The sequence below is a fragment of the Crocodylus siamensis genome, chromosome 14 (assembly GCF_052110815.1).
Source record: "Crocodylus siamensis isolate JL-2025a chromosome 14, ASM5211081v1, whole genome shotgun sequence".
In the NCBI taxonomy this organism is placed as follows: Eukaryota; Metazoa; Chordata; order Crocodylia; family Crocodylidae; genus Crocodylus; species Crocodylus siamensis.
Window position 1 is genome coordinate 3844889 of NC_143408.1, and position 14994 is coordinate 3859882.

The 14994-nt window shown below is 48.3% G+C and overlaps 1 long non-coding RNA gene across 1 annotated transcript in view; it reads right to left on the reverse strand.

Moving 5' to 3' along the window:
* LOC149853207 (uncharacterized) overlaps window positions 1–14994 on the reverse strand; it is a 107352-nt gene that overhangs the window by 37611 nt on the left and 54747 nt on the right. The window contains exons 2-4 of the long non-coding RNA XR_016439194.1: window positions 8301–8368; window positions 3267–3350; window positions 3002–3119 (exon numbers count right to left, since the gene is read on the reverse strand). This is a non-coding gene — a long non-coding RNA (uncharacterized LOC149853207). The remainder of the gene's footprint in view (window positions 1–3001; window positions 3120–3266; window positions 3351–8300; window positions 8369–14994) is intronic.

Here is a 14994-nt window from a genome sequence, read left to right on the forward strand (position 1 = left end):
TGATAAATGTGCACGTGTGTCAATGTAACAGGCTGACCACCGGTGATACCGGCAATCTGATAATAGTCATGTTTTTTCATAGTTTCACCCTGTACGTTGCTTGCTTCCCCCGCAGAATAATCGCTAGCATCCGCATAGCCCAGCAATGCCTGGGTAACGCTCGGCTAATGTGGTGCTAGGTTCACTGAAACATCTGCTTTTCCATCCGTATGTAGAAGCGGCAGGATTCCAGCTCTGACGGTGTTTTAGTCACTGCATCAGCATTGCCGCATTGTTAATATTGACACTCTTTCCACTGTTATGTTCCCATGTCTGGTGCTAAAGTTTTGATCCAAACGCGGAGGAACATTTAAATCCACAAATGAATTTTAAAAATGCTCTCGGGTACAATGAGACAAATCAACGAAAAGCCCCCGCGCATGCAGATGTGGAAAACACAATGTCCTGCTTCTCCGCTGCCCCGTATGGAGCAGCGAGTTGCACCTATTCAAAAGCAGTGTGATGTGGGGGTAAAATATCTTTTATTAGACAAACGAGATTTTTGCATTGGTGCAAACCGTTCCCCAAGCTGCAGGGGAGCGGAGAATCAGGCCATGTGTTTTCATGAGAAAAACTCCCCTCTAGAGGTAGGTGCTGCTGGACCTACCTGGGTCTCTGTCACTGTATGTTAAACATAGCGGTCTAAGCCGTCAGCTTTCTAAGAGTTAGCTTGGCTCAGCTCGAAGAGATCCAGCAAGCAAGCGATTCCTGTGCCTATCCGATCGAAATGGTGGTGTGTAAGGGAGCGCACAGAACAAGAATAAGAGGTTGTGAAGCAAGATGGATGAGGCGGGTTCAGTGCCCTGCTGGAAGCTACAGCGACGTAGCTCATATTTCTGCTCAAAAAAGCCTTTGCAGCTGCCATAAATGTCTCGAAATGGCCTTATTTTCCCACTAGCAGAAAAATAAGCAGCTTCGATGGGAAAGAGTAAATGCATTTGATTGCACACATTGCTGGGGATAACCGAGTTATTAGTTATTAGTAATAACCCAATCTATCCGCAGCAACTCTGCCACCCAAACAGAACCAGCCTTATCTGCCAAAGAATCACTGTATCACTCCTAACATTTCCAATTACAACTGAACACGGGTGGCAGGAAAGGTGTCAGGGGAGAAGGATGTGTAAGAGGTGAAAGGGAGCATGGGGAATTTGGATTAGAAACAAAGCGTGAGCCATGAGCTAAACACCTGGCCCTCTGAGACAATCACAGGACTTTTTAAAAGAGCTTGGGTATAAGAAGGTACAGCCTGATTTTCATTTGCATGGAGGCCCCGCTACACAGAAACGGTGGCACAAAGGAGGCTTTAAAATGGCTGTAAGGCCTTTTCACAGAGCTGGAGCAGTGGAAAGGGATGTCAGCAAAAAAAAAAGAATGAAAGCCTATGATAACTGTGCCCTCAGGGGTACTGTCTGAGCCCTGTTCCCATATTTCATTACATTGGTACAAGGAAACAGTGTGCCTGTATGGTCAAAGACCTCTTGTAGGCATCAAGACCCCTGGGTTCATTCTCGGCTCTGCTACCGAGCTGCTGTGTGACCTTGGGCAAGTCATTTTGCCTCTCTGTAGTTGTGTTTCTTCATCTACTCTTGGTCTCTAGAGATTGCAAGTTCTTTGGGGCAGAGAAGGTGTCTTGCTTTATATATGAACAGTACCTAGCACACGAGGCCTAAACCCAGCTGCGGCCTCTAGGCATTACTGTAAGATAAGTCATCATCACTTGTTAGGTGAGAAAAGGTATGATTGTCCTGTAGATCCATAATATTGTCAGGCTCTGCATTTCAAAGCCATTTGGTAAATGCTAACTAACTAATGTCCAGAGCACCCCTGGAAGTTATCCCTGTTCCACTTCAGGGCCAAACTCGATACTCAGTTTAGATTCGCATGGCCTTCTGGAGTGAACTCTGGTGACAACTACTGCACACCTCTCATTGCAGGGAGATCAAGACTTCACCTTGGCACTTCACTTCCCCCAGAAAGATTTGAACTGAGTAGCTCAAAGTCTGCTCTAAGTTACCCAGCCAGGTATTCAGAGTAACTCCAATGCGAATGAGATCAGAATCTGCTCTGCTCAGAGCTCGTTCCATCACACGGAGAAAAACGACTGCATTCTGGAAAACAGGAGATAAATCTACCCACCGTCTCCAATGCACGGGGAGGAAATTAAGCATACATATTCGTTCTCAGTTTCATTGAAATAAATCTGGAGCAAGCTCGCTGGCCTCACTAGAGTTTTTGACACCTTAGAAATGAGTCTGAAGTTCCCTGGGTGGTTTCAGATCCAACCCCCCCTGGAGCTTAAACCACCTCCCTGCCCATCTCTGTACAGATCACTGAGCAGTGGGTCTCAGCCCACCATATTGGCTGGTTCAAGCCCAAGGTGCATCTAATCCAATGCCCTGCAACCAACAGTGGCCAGTAAAAGCTGGTTCAGAAAAAGGTGCAGGAGACCCAGCTTTAGACATCCACTGTTATTTGTATTCCCATTAAACCACTGGGCAGATGTGCAGGAGGAAGCCATAAACATCCAGTCAGATACACGAGGGGTTGAGCTCAAACCCTCAGCATGTGCCCAAGGGTAAGTCACTTGCTCCCACTTCCCCCATCTACAAATAGGATGGGGAAAGCTTGTGAGGATTAATTAATGTATTCATAGCATGCTGAAAGTCACTGGAGAAGGACAAGGCCTTATTAAGAGCAGAGTGGGTGTGTCTACATGAGACGCTTACTGCACAGGAGCTTGTTACTACTGTGCAGCAGCAATGCCGGGCACAAACCATGACATGACGCTACTGCACAGTAAGCATCGCTAGGCAACCTTGCCAGGCTACTGTGCAGTAACGCTGCTTACCGTGCAGTCATTTAGTACTTGGTTATGCAAGTACTAAATAACTGTGTGACGGGCCAGCAAGTATGCCCCGCCACGGGAAACCCAAAGAGCAACACAGGCAGCAAAACTTACCTGCGCAGTGAGACCAAGCAAGCGGAGGGCTGGGCAGAAGGCCTTGGAGGATAATTAGGAAGACGGGCTGGAGGGGCCAGCGGGGCAGCGAACTGGAGCCTATGCTGGATCGATGGTCCTGGATGTGGAAACAGGAACGGACCAGCAGTTAGTTCCCCAGAGAGGGGAGCGGTGTGAGCAGAGGCTCGTGGGATCGCATGGAGGTGCGGTGTTTAGGTGGATCGGCTGGAGATGGCAGAGAACTATATCACTGAGACTGACTTACCTGAGAAGAGGGACGAGGTGGGTGTGCCGTGCAGAAGGCGATGGCGATCTAGGTCAGTGAGTGCAGGGTCTCCATTCCCAGCATCTAGAAAGAGAAAAAAACGGAGACCGAGTGAATTCTGGGGACGCTGGGCACAGCCCCACGTTATCCTTTCCACAAGGGGTGGGAGAGACTTTGGATTTATGATCTATGGGTGCCGGGAACTTAATAGGAAGCCCCAGGATCAGAGGTCCTATTTCCTAGGACTTGTAAAATAGAGATTCACAGAAGTATGATCCCTACAAGGGAGGACTAATGAGCTGGAGAAAAACGCAAGAATAACATCTGCACTAAAACATCTGGAGTGGTAAGAGGGCAGGGGATGGGATGGCGGAGCCCTGTGAAGACGAGACAGCCCACTAAGTTACAGGAGCGATCATCTGATCTTCCTCCCAAGGTTACATCTTTCTTTGGTTCTTTTTCTTTCTTCATCCGAGGCGTGGCAGGAAACGTCCAGAGAGGACCATCAGGTCTGGACACAGAGACTGCAACTTTCTACAACAAGATCCCTGGCCCGGCAAGGTCTTCCACCCTGTGCAGTAACAACTGCTCAGTGGATGGCTCATGGCGATGCACCTGGGGGTGTCAGCCTCTTCCTCTGGAAGGAGGATCTCGGTTTGTTCTCAAATGTATTCAAGAATGTGTTTATCTGCGTTCCCATTGCTCTTGTGATCATTAGTAAAATATATCTTTGTTAAAAAAGCTATGCAAACGAAATCGAGCGATAAGAAGCGAGGGTGCTGGGAGGGTTTGAAGCATTGTTCGGACAGTGGTGGTAATTGGGAAACGTGGGACAAGCAGGCCCAGGGAATGGTTGAAGGGCAGCACGGAGTTGCATGCAAGTTGGGTTGTCTTGGCCGAGCTCTCTTCTTTCCAAGGAGCCTCAAGCATGAGTACCTCTGCCGGGCTGTTAATGCTTCATCAGAGCTATATGTCAAAAGCAGCGTGATAGAAAGGAGGACAGAGTGGCCACTGCCTCTGGTCTCTATTTCTCCCTGCATGACCGAATTTCCATGAGAAGGCCAAAATATTCACAAGTAGCCCTGGATCTGAGGCAGCCTCAGCTGATGGGTGCCCAACATGTAACAGCCTTGGTCGGGCCTATCGTTTGGAGGTGCTGAACCCCCAATGCTCCCACTGACTTCAGCATCCTTTGGACAATGTCGACCCAAACCTTTTTGTGCCTTGGTTTCCCCATCTGTAAAATATGTACAGAAATACTTGCCTAGCTTTATAAAGATTCCTGAGAGTGTCTGGCAAACAGATGCTTTTGAAGCATTATTCTCCATCTTGCTTAGGCTTATTCTGGCAAACAAGCAAAGTTTTCCTAACTGCGGGCACTGCACATGCCACATGGATCGTGAAACTCCAGCTGAGTTGTTTCTGCTTCGTACATCACCGCCTCTAATAAATATCCTGGGGGGAAGACTGCAGCTGACAATTCTTGTGGTGGTGCATGTGTCAGGAGAGACTCTGGCTCACTCCCCGACAACTCTACAGCTCTGCTAGCAATGCTGAAAAGCTGATTAGTGTTGGCAAAGGCAGGCCCTGCGACTCAAAGACACACGGGAAGCAGAATTGCTAATAACAAGGTCCCAGGTAGGGTCCAATTCTCTTGGGGGCAGTCATTTGCGACAGCAGAAAATGGATGCAAAGCACACCTAAATCCTCCTGAATCAGAAGGAGAGGTCTGGAGTCTTTGGCTGTCAAGGGCCAATTTGCAACATTGCTTGAATTCCCAGTGGGGCTCAGGTTCGCAGTCCTAAGGGTCATTGGTGTAAACTTGCTCTTTTACAACAACTTGTGCTACGGTTAGTGACCACACACACGGGGCTGGGGAAGGGAGAATCACACCCAAAAAGTCATTTGCTGCCCAAAATGTATAAGAAGATTGATAGCCAAGTCTTTCTTACAATATAGGCTCTTTATATGGCTCTGGCAGGACCCTTTAAAGCAAGGGAAAATGCAATTTCTTGCTAGAGCTGTGTAAAGGGGCCATTGCATGAATAAGAACTGGGCCCAAAGCCTGCAGTTATTATACCCCTCACCTGTTGGCTGGACTGTGCCATACTGCGGTGAGCAGTATCTCACTGCGTTGACTTTAGTGAGGCTGTTCTCCAAGGCAGAGAATATGTGATGAGAAGAAAGGATGCAGAACCGAAACCAACAGGTCCCCAAGCTCCAGTGATCCTTGTGGACTGACCACTGTTTTACACCTCTGCAAAATCCTGCACACCAGTTAACTTACGCTGGACCTTGATGGGGCTACTCCACTGAGTCAAGTCACCCCTGTGTTTAGAGACCAGATTATGCCACGTGCATCTCCAGTAAGAATTTACTCTACAAACTGCCCCATTTCTTTCGGGAAAGGTATCATAATCTGAGCCTAGGAATGGGCCCTACATGAAGGCAGAATCAGTCCTTGCCACCATGAGCACCGAATGCATTATTAACCTATAGACCAGGAGTGCTTCTACAATCTTAGTGGGTTTAAAAAGAAATCTTTAATCTTTGCATCAATCTATTATTCATTGCTGTTATTCTAAAATCTAATTTAAATACTTCCGACAATGCCTTCTTTTCCATTTTGGTGTATTTGCAAGTGCAAGAAGTTTCTTTTTCTTCTTCATTTGTTGAGAATCATTTTACAACCATTTTACTGTGTGCTGGGCAGGATCCTCAGCTAGTCTAAGCACACGGTGCTCTACGCATTGACTTCAGAGGACCTGCACTGATTTACGCCAGTTGAGGATCTCAACCAAGAAGAAGAAGATGAAAAAAAAAATCATTCAGTCCTGAATATGAAACTCTCTGACCAGGAAAGTGGATACTTTCAGCTACAGGTTATTTGCTAAAAAAATGACTTTTCGAGAATATCAATCTTGTCCCTTTGGAATATTAATGGCTGGAGCACAGGGTTTGGTGACCTGCTGGTGCCCTTGAAAGAACTTTTAAAACTGATGGCGAGATGGAGAAGAGCCTCTTTTCATCTGATGTGTCTTCCTGAGCACATGTGAGAAGCTCTTAACATCTGAAATTAAAACATATCATTGTGAAAATCATTATAATTTAATCTTGACATAAAGCCGGTGGCAACAGCTCTGGATTGTGAATCAGAGACTGTACTAGCCTGGCGGATAACCTTTATTATTATATTTCAAATGAAGTCAGCGCTAGGGCAAAGAAGGTGTATGAGTACCACAAGAAAGAGAATGGGATAGATAGATAGATAGATAGACAGATAGATAGATAGATAGATCAGTGCTCAGCTGCAGTGCATTTATCCATATACTAGCTACTGAGACACTATCTTCAGCTAGATATGATTAAAGAAGAAAAGAAAGCAAGGGTTGATAGCCTGCAAATTGAAGTCCACTGCCTCGCTCTGGAAAGGTCCTTCTATATATCCTTGATGCCAAGACTTTGGTTGAGTTAAAAAAAGGCTTATCCGTTGATGGGAGTGGTAAAAACATGCATGTCGACAATAAATAGGCAGTAAAAATATACTGACGGTAAAAACTCTCATGTTTCAGGGTATAAGCCAACAGCAAAACTGTCTGGGATGAAGAAGCATTTCCCCTAGGTTCATTAGTCCATAATTGCGTGTTGCTGAATTTCTTTCTTGCACCTCTCCCTGAAGCAGCTAGTACTGGCCAGTGGTGGAGATATGATGCTGGCAAAGATGGATCCCTGGTTTGTTATCCTATTTCATATGTCCCAGCGTTCCCAGACCTATACTCTCATTGCACCTGCTTTGTAGCTTAATAGTGAATTGTGATTTTCCAGGCCTGTCATTACATTGTTTTTCACACCAGTGCTGAATTCACTCCTCTTCGCTAGGTGTCATTGCCCATAGATCTTAAAGCAAGGATGGGTTCCTCGTTTTTCTGGGTAGGGGCAGAAACCGTTATCAGTGGATCCTCACCTAAAGATGCTTGATTATCAGAGGGGATGAAACGATCTAAAAAATATTCATCCTGAAGGCATTTAGATTTCAAAAGTGGTAAGGAATTAGATCTTTCCATGCGCAAGTTTGCCTCCATACTTAACACCTATAGCTTACCCTGGTACTGATTTACTTTATCTTATCTTCTTCATCTCTTTTAGCAGTGGGAGGGAGGGGGCAGGTCTACACGATAATTTCCAGCCTTTTGCTCTGTTTGTCTGTCTGTTCTGCATGAATAGCTGTTTTTTCCAGGGATAAGGTTGAAGATAATTCTTTTAAGTGGCAATTCAGCACCAGGTGGTTGCAAAAAGCTTCAGCTTTTCCCATTTCATGCAGAGACACAGCTTGAGACATGGCTTTCTTTTGTTCCCCGAACCCAGGAGATTTTTCTTTCTTTGTTTTGTGCCTGGCGTTGTGATTATCCTCCTCCTCCTCCTCCTCCAGGATAACCCAAAATCACTGGATTAGGAGGAGGAAATGGCAGACCTGAGCAGGATCCAAAAATCTCCTCTGGCCCTTAGAAATGAATTGATTTCGTAAAGAAGGAAATGGTGTATAATTTTGTCATGACATATAAGTTTGCACTCTTTGGGTGCATCTACACGAGATGTTTACTGCGGAGTAGTCTAATTAGTTGTGCAGTAAACATCATACATGTACACATAGGCCCCTATTAAGCTGGAGTAAACGAATTAACTCTGCAGCAGGATAGTGCTTGTCAACACAAGTACTACCCTGCTGTGGAGGTTTTTACTCCAAAGCAGTGCACGTGTAGACATTGACCCAGCCAGCTGGGGCACAAAGGTGCTTCAGGGCAGGGGCTGCCTGCTGGCTAGCTCCGCACTAGAGCATCCTCGTGCCCCAGCCAGACCTTCTGCATCCCACTGAACTGGGGTGAAGCCACTCTGGACTGGCAGGCTGACCCCCCGCCTGCTCCCTTGCCAATTGGGGCTGCTCCAACCCAGCTCAAGGTGTTGTGGTCCCCAGGCGCAAGTTCAAATGGTGCCCAGTGCTTCAGTAGCACCATGTACCAACCCAGCGATACTCACCACTATGGCGACAAGAAGGAAAGGAGCTGCACAGGAGGGCCTTGTCCTGTTGTATTTGGCTTCTGGCCCTGCAAAAGAAACCCCAACACATATTTTGCAATTAAAATTAATTTTGAAACAGCCTCTCTACAGATCTGTTTGAAGAGGAGACTCAAGGCAGTGACTCAGAGGAACTCCCCTTTCAAGCAGGCTCATTACCAACAGTATCAAATAACTGGATGTTACCTTTTCTATCCGGTTTTAATGATTTATCACTCCTGAATTATGCACCGTCAGTGACAGTAATTTTCTTTGATTTGGACAGGTGGATGGAATTATGGCTCCCTTTGTTTGGCATGCTAACAGACTCAGAATTAATATTTGGTCCTGCCTGGCTTATCTATGCTAGACAGTAGCTATTACTTTACCCGCTCTATTTCTCTTCCCCTCCCTGCCCTAACTAAAATAATTTGATTTCAAGCCAGGCGTGGAACAGGACTTGCCCCAAATCAGATTTCCAACTCCCCAAGTGGACTCAGACCTCAATGCAAACAAGCTCTGAAATATGTGATGGGAGGCATCCAGGTGGAAACGTTGCTAAGGCAGGAGGGTTTGAGAGGGCAGGACACACCGTTCTATTTACCATTCTGTGCCTCAGTTTCCCCCTGTTTAAAGAGCGTGGCACTAATTTAATTTATGATGAGGGCAAAGGAACTTTGTGGTTCAGTCTCATGGGTAAAATTCTCCACTAGGCGCAGAACCAACACAGAAGCTGGGTTTAAATGGGGTTACTGGCTTGTTGGCTCATGCTGGTCCACTCAGCAGAGCGGTGAGCTGTTCTCAGTGGGGGCAGATGACCAAAGAAGGAGCAATAGTTTCAAGTTGCAGCAAGGGAAGTTTAAGTTGGATAAAAACACTGCTTCTTTCTTTACTGAATATCCTAGTCTAGATCATTTCAGTTCCCACCCAAAGAACCAGAGAGAGAGGTGAGTCGCACCAAATTTACAGCTGGCTATGGCAGCCCAAGGCAAAGAAATACCCCAAATCTGCTGCTGGCATAATGCGCTGCTGGAAACACACCAGGAATGAATCTGGTTCAGAAAGTATTTATGCACATGCCTAAAAATCCTGTTGTTTTGGATGCAACTTGAGCACGTGCTCCGCGCTGCGCTTTGCTGAACAGGGGGCTAAGTCTGAGGCATTACTGGCTCGTGATCTGGATCAGAGAAGTGCACAGGACCACAAAAGCAAGGACTGTTGATATCAACTGTCAGAAACCAGAAACACAGGGGAATATCCCGGGCTGCCCCAGGATGCTCAGCGTGGTCATTACTACAGCCTGCCCTAAACCTCCTTGGTCTTCTGTTTGTGCAACTTGTTTGCCTGCCACTCTTGGCAGATCCTGGGGTTTGGCCCACCTTTGGCTAGAGGGTGTCGAGGTGTGGACAGGCACCTCGATTCTTTGAGTCTAGTGCCCTGTGGGATATATTGATTGCCTGAAAGATGCTCTGCTTAACAAAGCTGTGAAGTGATAGCTGATATCAGGGATCCTGGTGTGAACTCAACCAAGAGATTCAGAATTCGGGAAAATTTTTATGACCAATAATAGCTTTTCCAATTATGCATGCTAAGATAAGGGCAATTGAATCACATGCTCCAGAAGGAACCTGATCGATGTTGCTAATGTGTGTGAATGCATGGTAGAGCACACATGCTGCCTCCGTGTGTCCATGTACTTGTGCGTGCCTGGAACCATGTATATACATACGTAAGCACATCTATGGATTTTCCCATACCTGCGTGTTTGCACGCAGGCAAGTGTACAGCATACATTCGTGCTTGTGCATACATGTATATTTATGTGCTGGCACAGATAACCCCCTGCCTGTGTACAGGCATCTGTAGACATTAATTCATACAGGTCCAGATATGGATATATGAGACTATCTTGTGTCCACACACATGTACTTGTATATGTGTTTGGGGTAAGGCCCTTTGTCTTCCTTGGAGGGTACGTTTGGCTACTCTTGGAAGCTAGATACATTCACAGAATCACAGACAACGAGGATTGAAGGGATCTCAGGAGGTCACATCAAGCCCAACTGCCCCCCCGCTCCCCCAGCCCCCACACGGGTGCCCTGTAGGGGCCAGGTCCGGCCCTTTAAGGAAAAAACCAAACCCGAAGAAACCCCAGGACTCTCTGCTGCTGCAGGCAGGGGGCAATCCCCGCTGCCCCTCGCCATGTGGGGGGTTCTGCATGAGCCCCCCAAAGCCAGAGGCGGTGACTCCTGGGGCTTTTCTCATTTTTTTTTTCCTTAAAGAGCCAGGGCCCCAGCAAATGGGGCAGCTATGGGGGGGGGGGGGGACTGGGGGAGCAGGGGGGGGAGGTCGAGGGGGCTTGTGCAGAGCATGGGGCAGTGAGGGGCAGTGGGGATCGCCCCCCACCCAGCAGCACCCGGTGAGTACTGGGGCTTTTCTTTGAAGTACCAGGAGCTGGGGCAGGTGGGGCAGCCATGGGGAGGCTGGGGGAGCAGGCGGGGGCTGGGGGGGGCTGGCAGGGGTCCCTCCATGGTCCCTTCCCCTGCCCCTAGTAGTTACCAGCTCGGAGCAGCTGCAGCTCCCTGCTGTGGCCACTGGGGCCTGCCTGAATCATCAACGCTCTCCAAATCTTTGCCGAAGCTTCGGAGAGCTTTGAATCGATTTGGACCTTTACATTGGTTCCCTGATTCGATTCGGATTCAGAGATTTGGCCACCAAATTGGGCCAAATCTCCTCCGAATTGAATCACCACCTGAAGCTTTGCACAGCCCTGTTGTCCACTGCCCCCCCAGAGCCTTGCCTGCCAAGCTGCCACCCAGCCAGGCGCCCCCGGCCTGCGCCGGTGCAGGGGATTGCTCCGTCCTAAGGGCAGCACTTTGCCCCTGTCCCTGTTGAACCTCGTGAGAGTCCTTGTGGCCCAAGCCTCCAATTCATCTCGGTCGCTCTGACTCCTAGCCCTGCCCTCCAGCGTATCTACTGCTCCCCCCAGCTTGGTGTCATCTGCAAACTTGCCGTGGGTGCAATCCATCTCATCTTCCACGTCATCGATGAACACATTGAACAAAACCGGCCCCAGGACCGACCCCTGGGGCGCTCCACTCGATCCCGGCTGCCAGCTGGACACTGAGCCATCGATTACTACTCTCTGAGCCCAATGCTCCAGCCCAGTTTTCTGTCCACCTTGCAGTCCATTCATCCAACCTGTACTTCCTTAGCTTGCCTGCAAGACTGTTGCGGGAGACAACATTTGACGAACCCAATGTGCAGAACAGCGCGCTCTGCGCTCCAGCGGTGTGACGTCTGCTCCGACTGGTGTTGAATTACAGCCCCTAATGCTGGGCGGGATGCGACGTTGCATTCGACTCTGTGCACACTGCATGGGTTGCCTCCTCCTGCCCCGCTCCCCCTCCTGGCTTTCCATTATCTCTTCATGTGCGGCATCAAAAGGCCGTTTGAACAGCGGCTACCCAATCCCATTGCTTTTGGAAGATGGAACGGATGCCTGCAAAGTGCAGATACTAAATTATGAATTAGCCGGGGTTTTATTTTATTTTATTTTTTTCCTCTCTTTTTCCTAACCCTAATTAAAATGTACTGGGCATGAAACAGTAATGAAAGGCTGCGCACAACACTCATTATTTTTGTTTATGGCCAAACCCAAGTGGACCAGAACTTGAAAAAGGCTCTGTTTGGAGTCCCATCTCCTTCCATAAAGACTGTAATAAATATCAGCCGCATTGATTTTTCTTTCCCAGCGAATTCGTTGCTATTTGTTCTGGTCTAAGTGCACTGTGTTTTCCTCTGAGGTTTCCTCTTGCTTTGACTGTTCTATTATCTTTTTTTTGTTGTCGTTAATCTGTGTTGAGTGTGTAATTGAGATCCTAAGAGGGAGATTAACAGAAACCCCCTCGGGAAGACATCTGACCTACATGAAGGAGATGGGGGGGGAGAACGAAATAAATAGGCAACTCAAACAATTGAGGCTAACTGCACCATTTACCTGGATGGTGCCATGTCCTTTATCAAGTGCCTCTTGGAGACCGGGAGCGGAGCGCCGGCTAATTAGCGCCTGTATGTATTTTTAACCTCTGTGTGAGTCTTGTATCGATTTCTTCCTCGCCTGGGGGACATTTTCTTGTTGATTCCTTGGGCCGGATTCTCTTGACAGCTACGCCCGGCTGGCACTAGCGCAATCATTTGATGGAATGAGTCAAAAGGGGGGTTTTGGCGGTGCCGTACAGAAGGGGGGCGTAGCGGTGGTAATAGACTGTAGTCGGTGCCATGCAAGAGGCCACGTGGGATGGTCATAATGGTTCCTTCTGGGCCATCTACGATTGCAGATTTTCGCAGGCATAAGAGGCAGTAAGCAACCTACTTTCCGTTGCTGCGTGCTGGGAGCTGCACGGCTCCCCGGTATTTGTATCATTGCTCAGCCCCGCCTCTTGAGCGGCTCCGTGTCGCCCTACTTGCCGGGATCCCAGAAGCCGTAGCACTGCAACCGAGTCCCTCTGCATGGAGCTTCTCCTGCCAATCCACGGATGCAGCTGCATCCTCTCGTGCGGAGGAGCCCAGGGCTCCTTTCCATCGATGCAGAGTTAGGAAAATGGGTTTTGCGGTGGGGGGGCGTCTCATTGACTTGCCCCCCAGGATGTTTGTGGCACAGCTGAAAATGGACCCCCGGTCTCGTGAATCACATACCCAGCCTTCCTCTGGGTTCCTGGTGTAGAAATTCAGGCCACGAGCTCCAGACTTACTGGACCCACGTTTAATTTCTTTCCCCCTCCTCTACCACTGGATTTGAATGTTTTCCCATCACCACCTTATTTTCTAAGCATAAGGCATATTTCCACGCATGAGCTAACAGAATGAGCATGTGAGCTCACATCTGTAACCTGGTGACCTCACAGCTGTAACCTGGTGACCTCACAGCTGTAACCTGGTGGTTCCCATCTTACAACACGCTCTGTTCTCAGACTCCCTCGAATCACGTCTTGGTCCTACACTGTCAGCAAGAATTATGACTGTGCTCTGTAAGGTGCTTCATAAACTTGCAAATAATACTACTAAATAATGTTCAGTATCAAGGAAATTAAATCACATGCGAGACATTTTGCTTTCAGGGCTTGAAATCCTGATCTCGAAGCCCGTTGCCGTCAGTAATAGTCCTCCCATTGGCTCTGATGGGCTTTGGGGTTTGGCTCTCACCCTGAAAGAAGACGAGCCCTTCCTACATGGTGCTGAACATCTCGATCCCTCCTGATATGAGTGGGAGCCAATGGCACTCAGCAGATTACAGGATCACAGGTTCACAGAAGTTTAGGGCTGGAAGGGACCTTGTGAAAACGTTGGGTCCGGCCCCCCTGCTCTGGACAGATCAAGACAAGATCTCAGTGTATAACCAGATCAAGATCTAGGTGTACAACCAGAGTGAGGCAGTGGTGCAGGAGACACTAGGTTTTTCAGGAGCGGTGAAGTAGAGCTGCCAATCCAGTTGCCTACCTGTGACTGAACCTCTTCCAGTCCCTGCACCCCAGCCATCAAATGAGGTGTCTTCCCCCGTGACCGCCATGAAACTTAACAAAGAGGAAGGGGGCTTGGGAAGGCTGCTGAGTTACATATGCTGTAAGAAGCCAAAAATCATAATTTCAGCCCTTCCTGCATCCTACATGGAACAGGATAATGACCCAGCACAAATCACGACAGGTGGCACGTGTCCTACTTTATTAGCCACAGCCGGGCATTTGGTCCTGATATTCTGAGCGCTTGAACTCCCAGCCTCCGTGGCCGGTTTCCTGCCTGCAGTGACGGATTGCAAATATGCAGAATTAATTATTGACTGCTCACTGCGCTGCTCCCTGAATCTCGGCAGATAAAGGGTTTTTAGTGTTTTCTTAATGTTACTCTGTGGTTTATTAGAGGCCTAGGAGGCATGAGGGGAAAGCAATACTGAAATACATGTTCTCAGCATTTGGGCAACGTGCTTCCTTTTCGGTCTCATTTGTAACTGGACTATTAAAAATAAATTATCAAAGCAAAAGTGGCAGTAGCAAAGCATTTGGAAAGAAATAATGTCTCCTCTGGCTTCTCAAGATGCAAGTGGCATAGTGCATGCAGGGCTCTAGGGAACTGCGTTTTTTCACAATGAAGAGTTGGGTGAGATCTTCCGTAATCCATGCGGCACTTTCCCATCAACCAAGACGCAGTGTCGGACCAATGCACCAGTGCAGCGAGGACGCTGTGGCTGCAGAGATGCTGTCTTTTAGGGGGCATGGAAAGCGGAGTTTCGGAGGCACTGTGAGGGTGCAGGGTAGCAGCTAGCTTTGCTAATTCTGGTCCCACTGAAATACCGCAGAGAGGCTGGATCAGATTAGCTATGACCAGATCCATAGGGTCCGGGGTCCATTGCCTGCAGGTTAACTCAACAGGCGCACTATCCCAGCAATGGCCACTATCCATGGCATCAGCAAAGGGGCTGCAGTCTCTCTCCGGCAATCTGGATTCAATTCTCGGCCCTGCTGCAGATTTCCCAGGTGACGGCTGGCAAAGCCCCTTGGGGGAGCTTTTTCAAAGCTGCCTTGGGGGATTTGGCTTTGCAGCTCCTGGTTGTTCTAATAGGAATCGTGCACCCAAATCCTTTGGGCAGCTTTGTGAAACCTAGCCCGGATTTCTCTTCTGC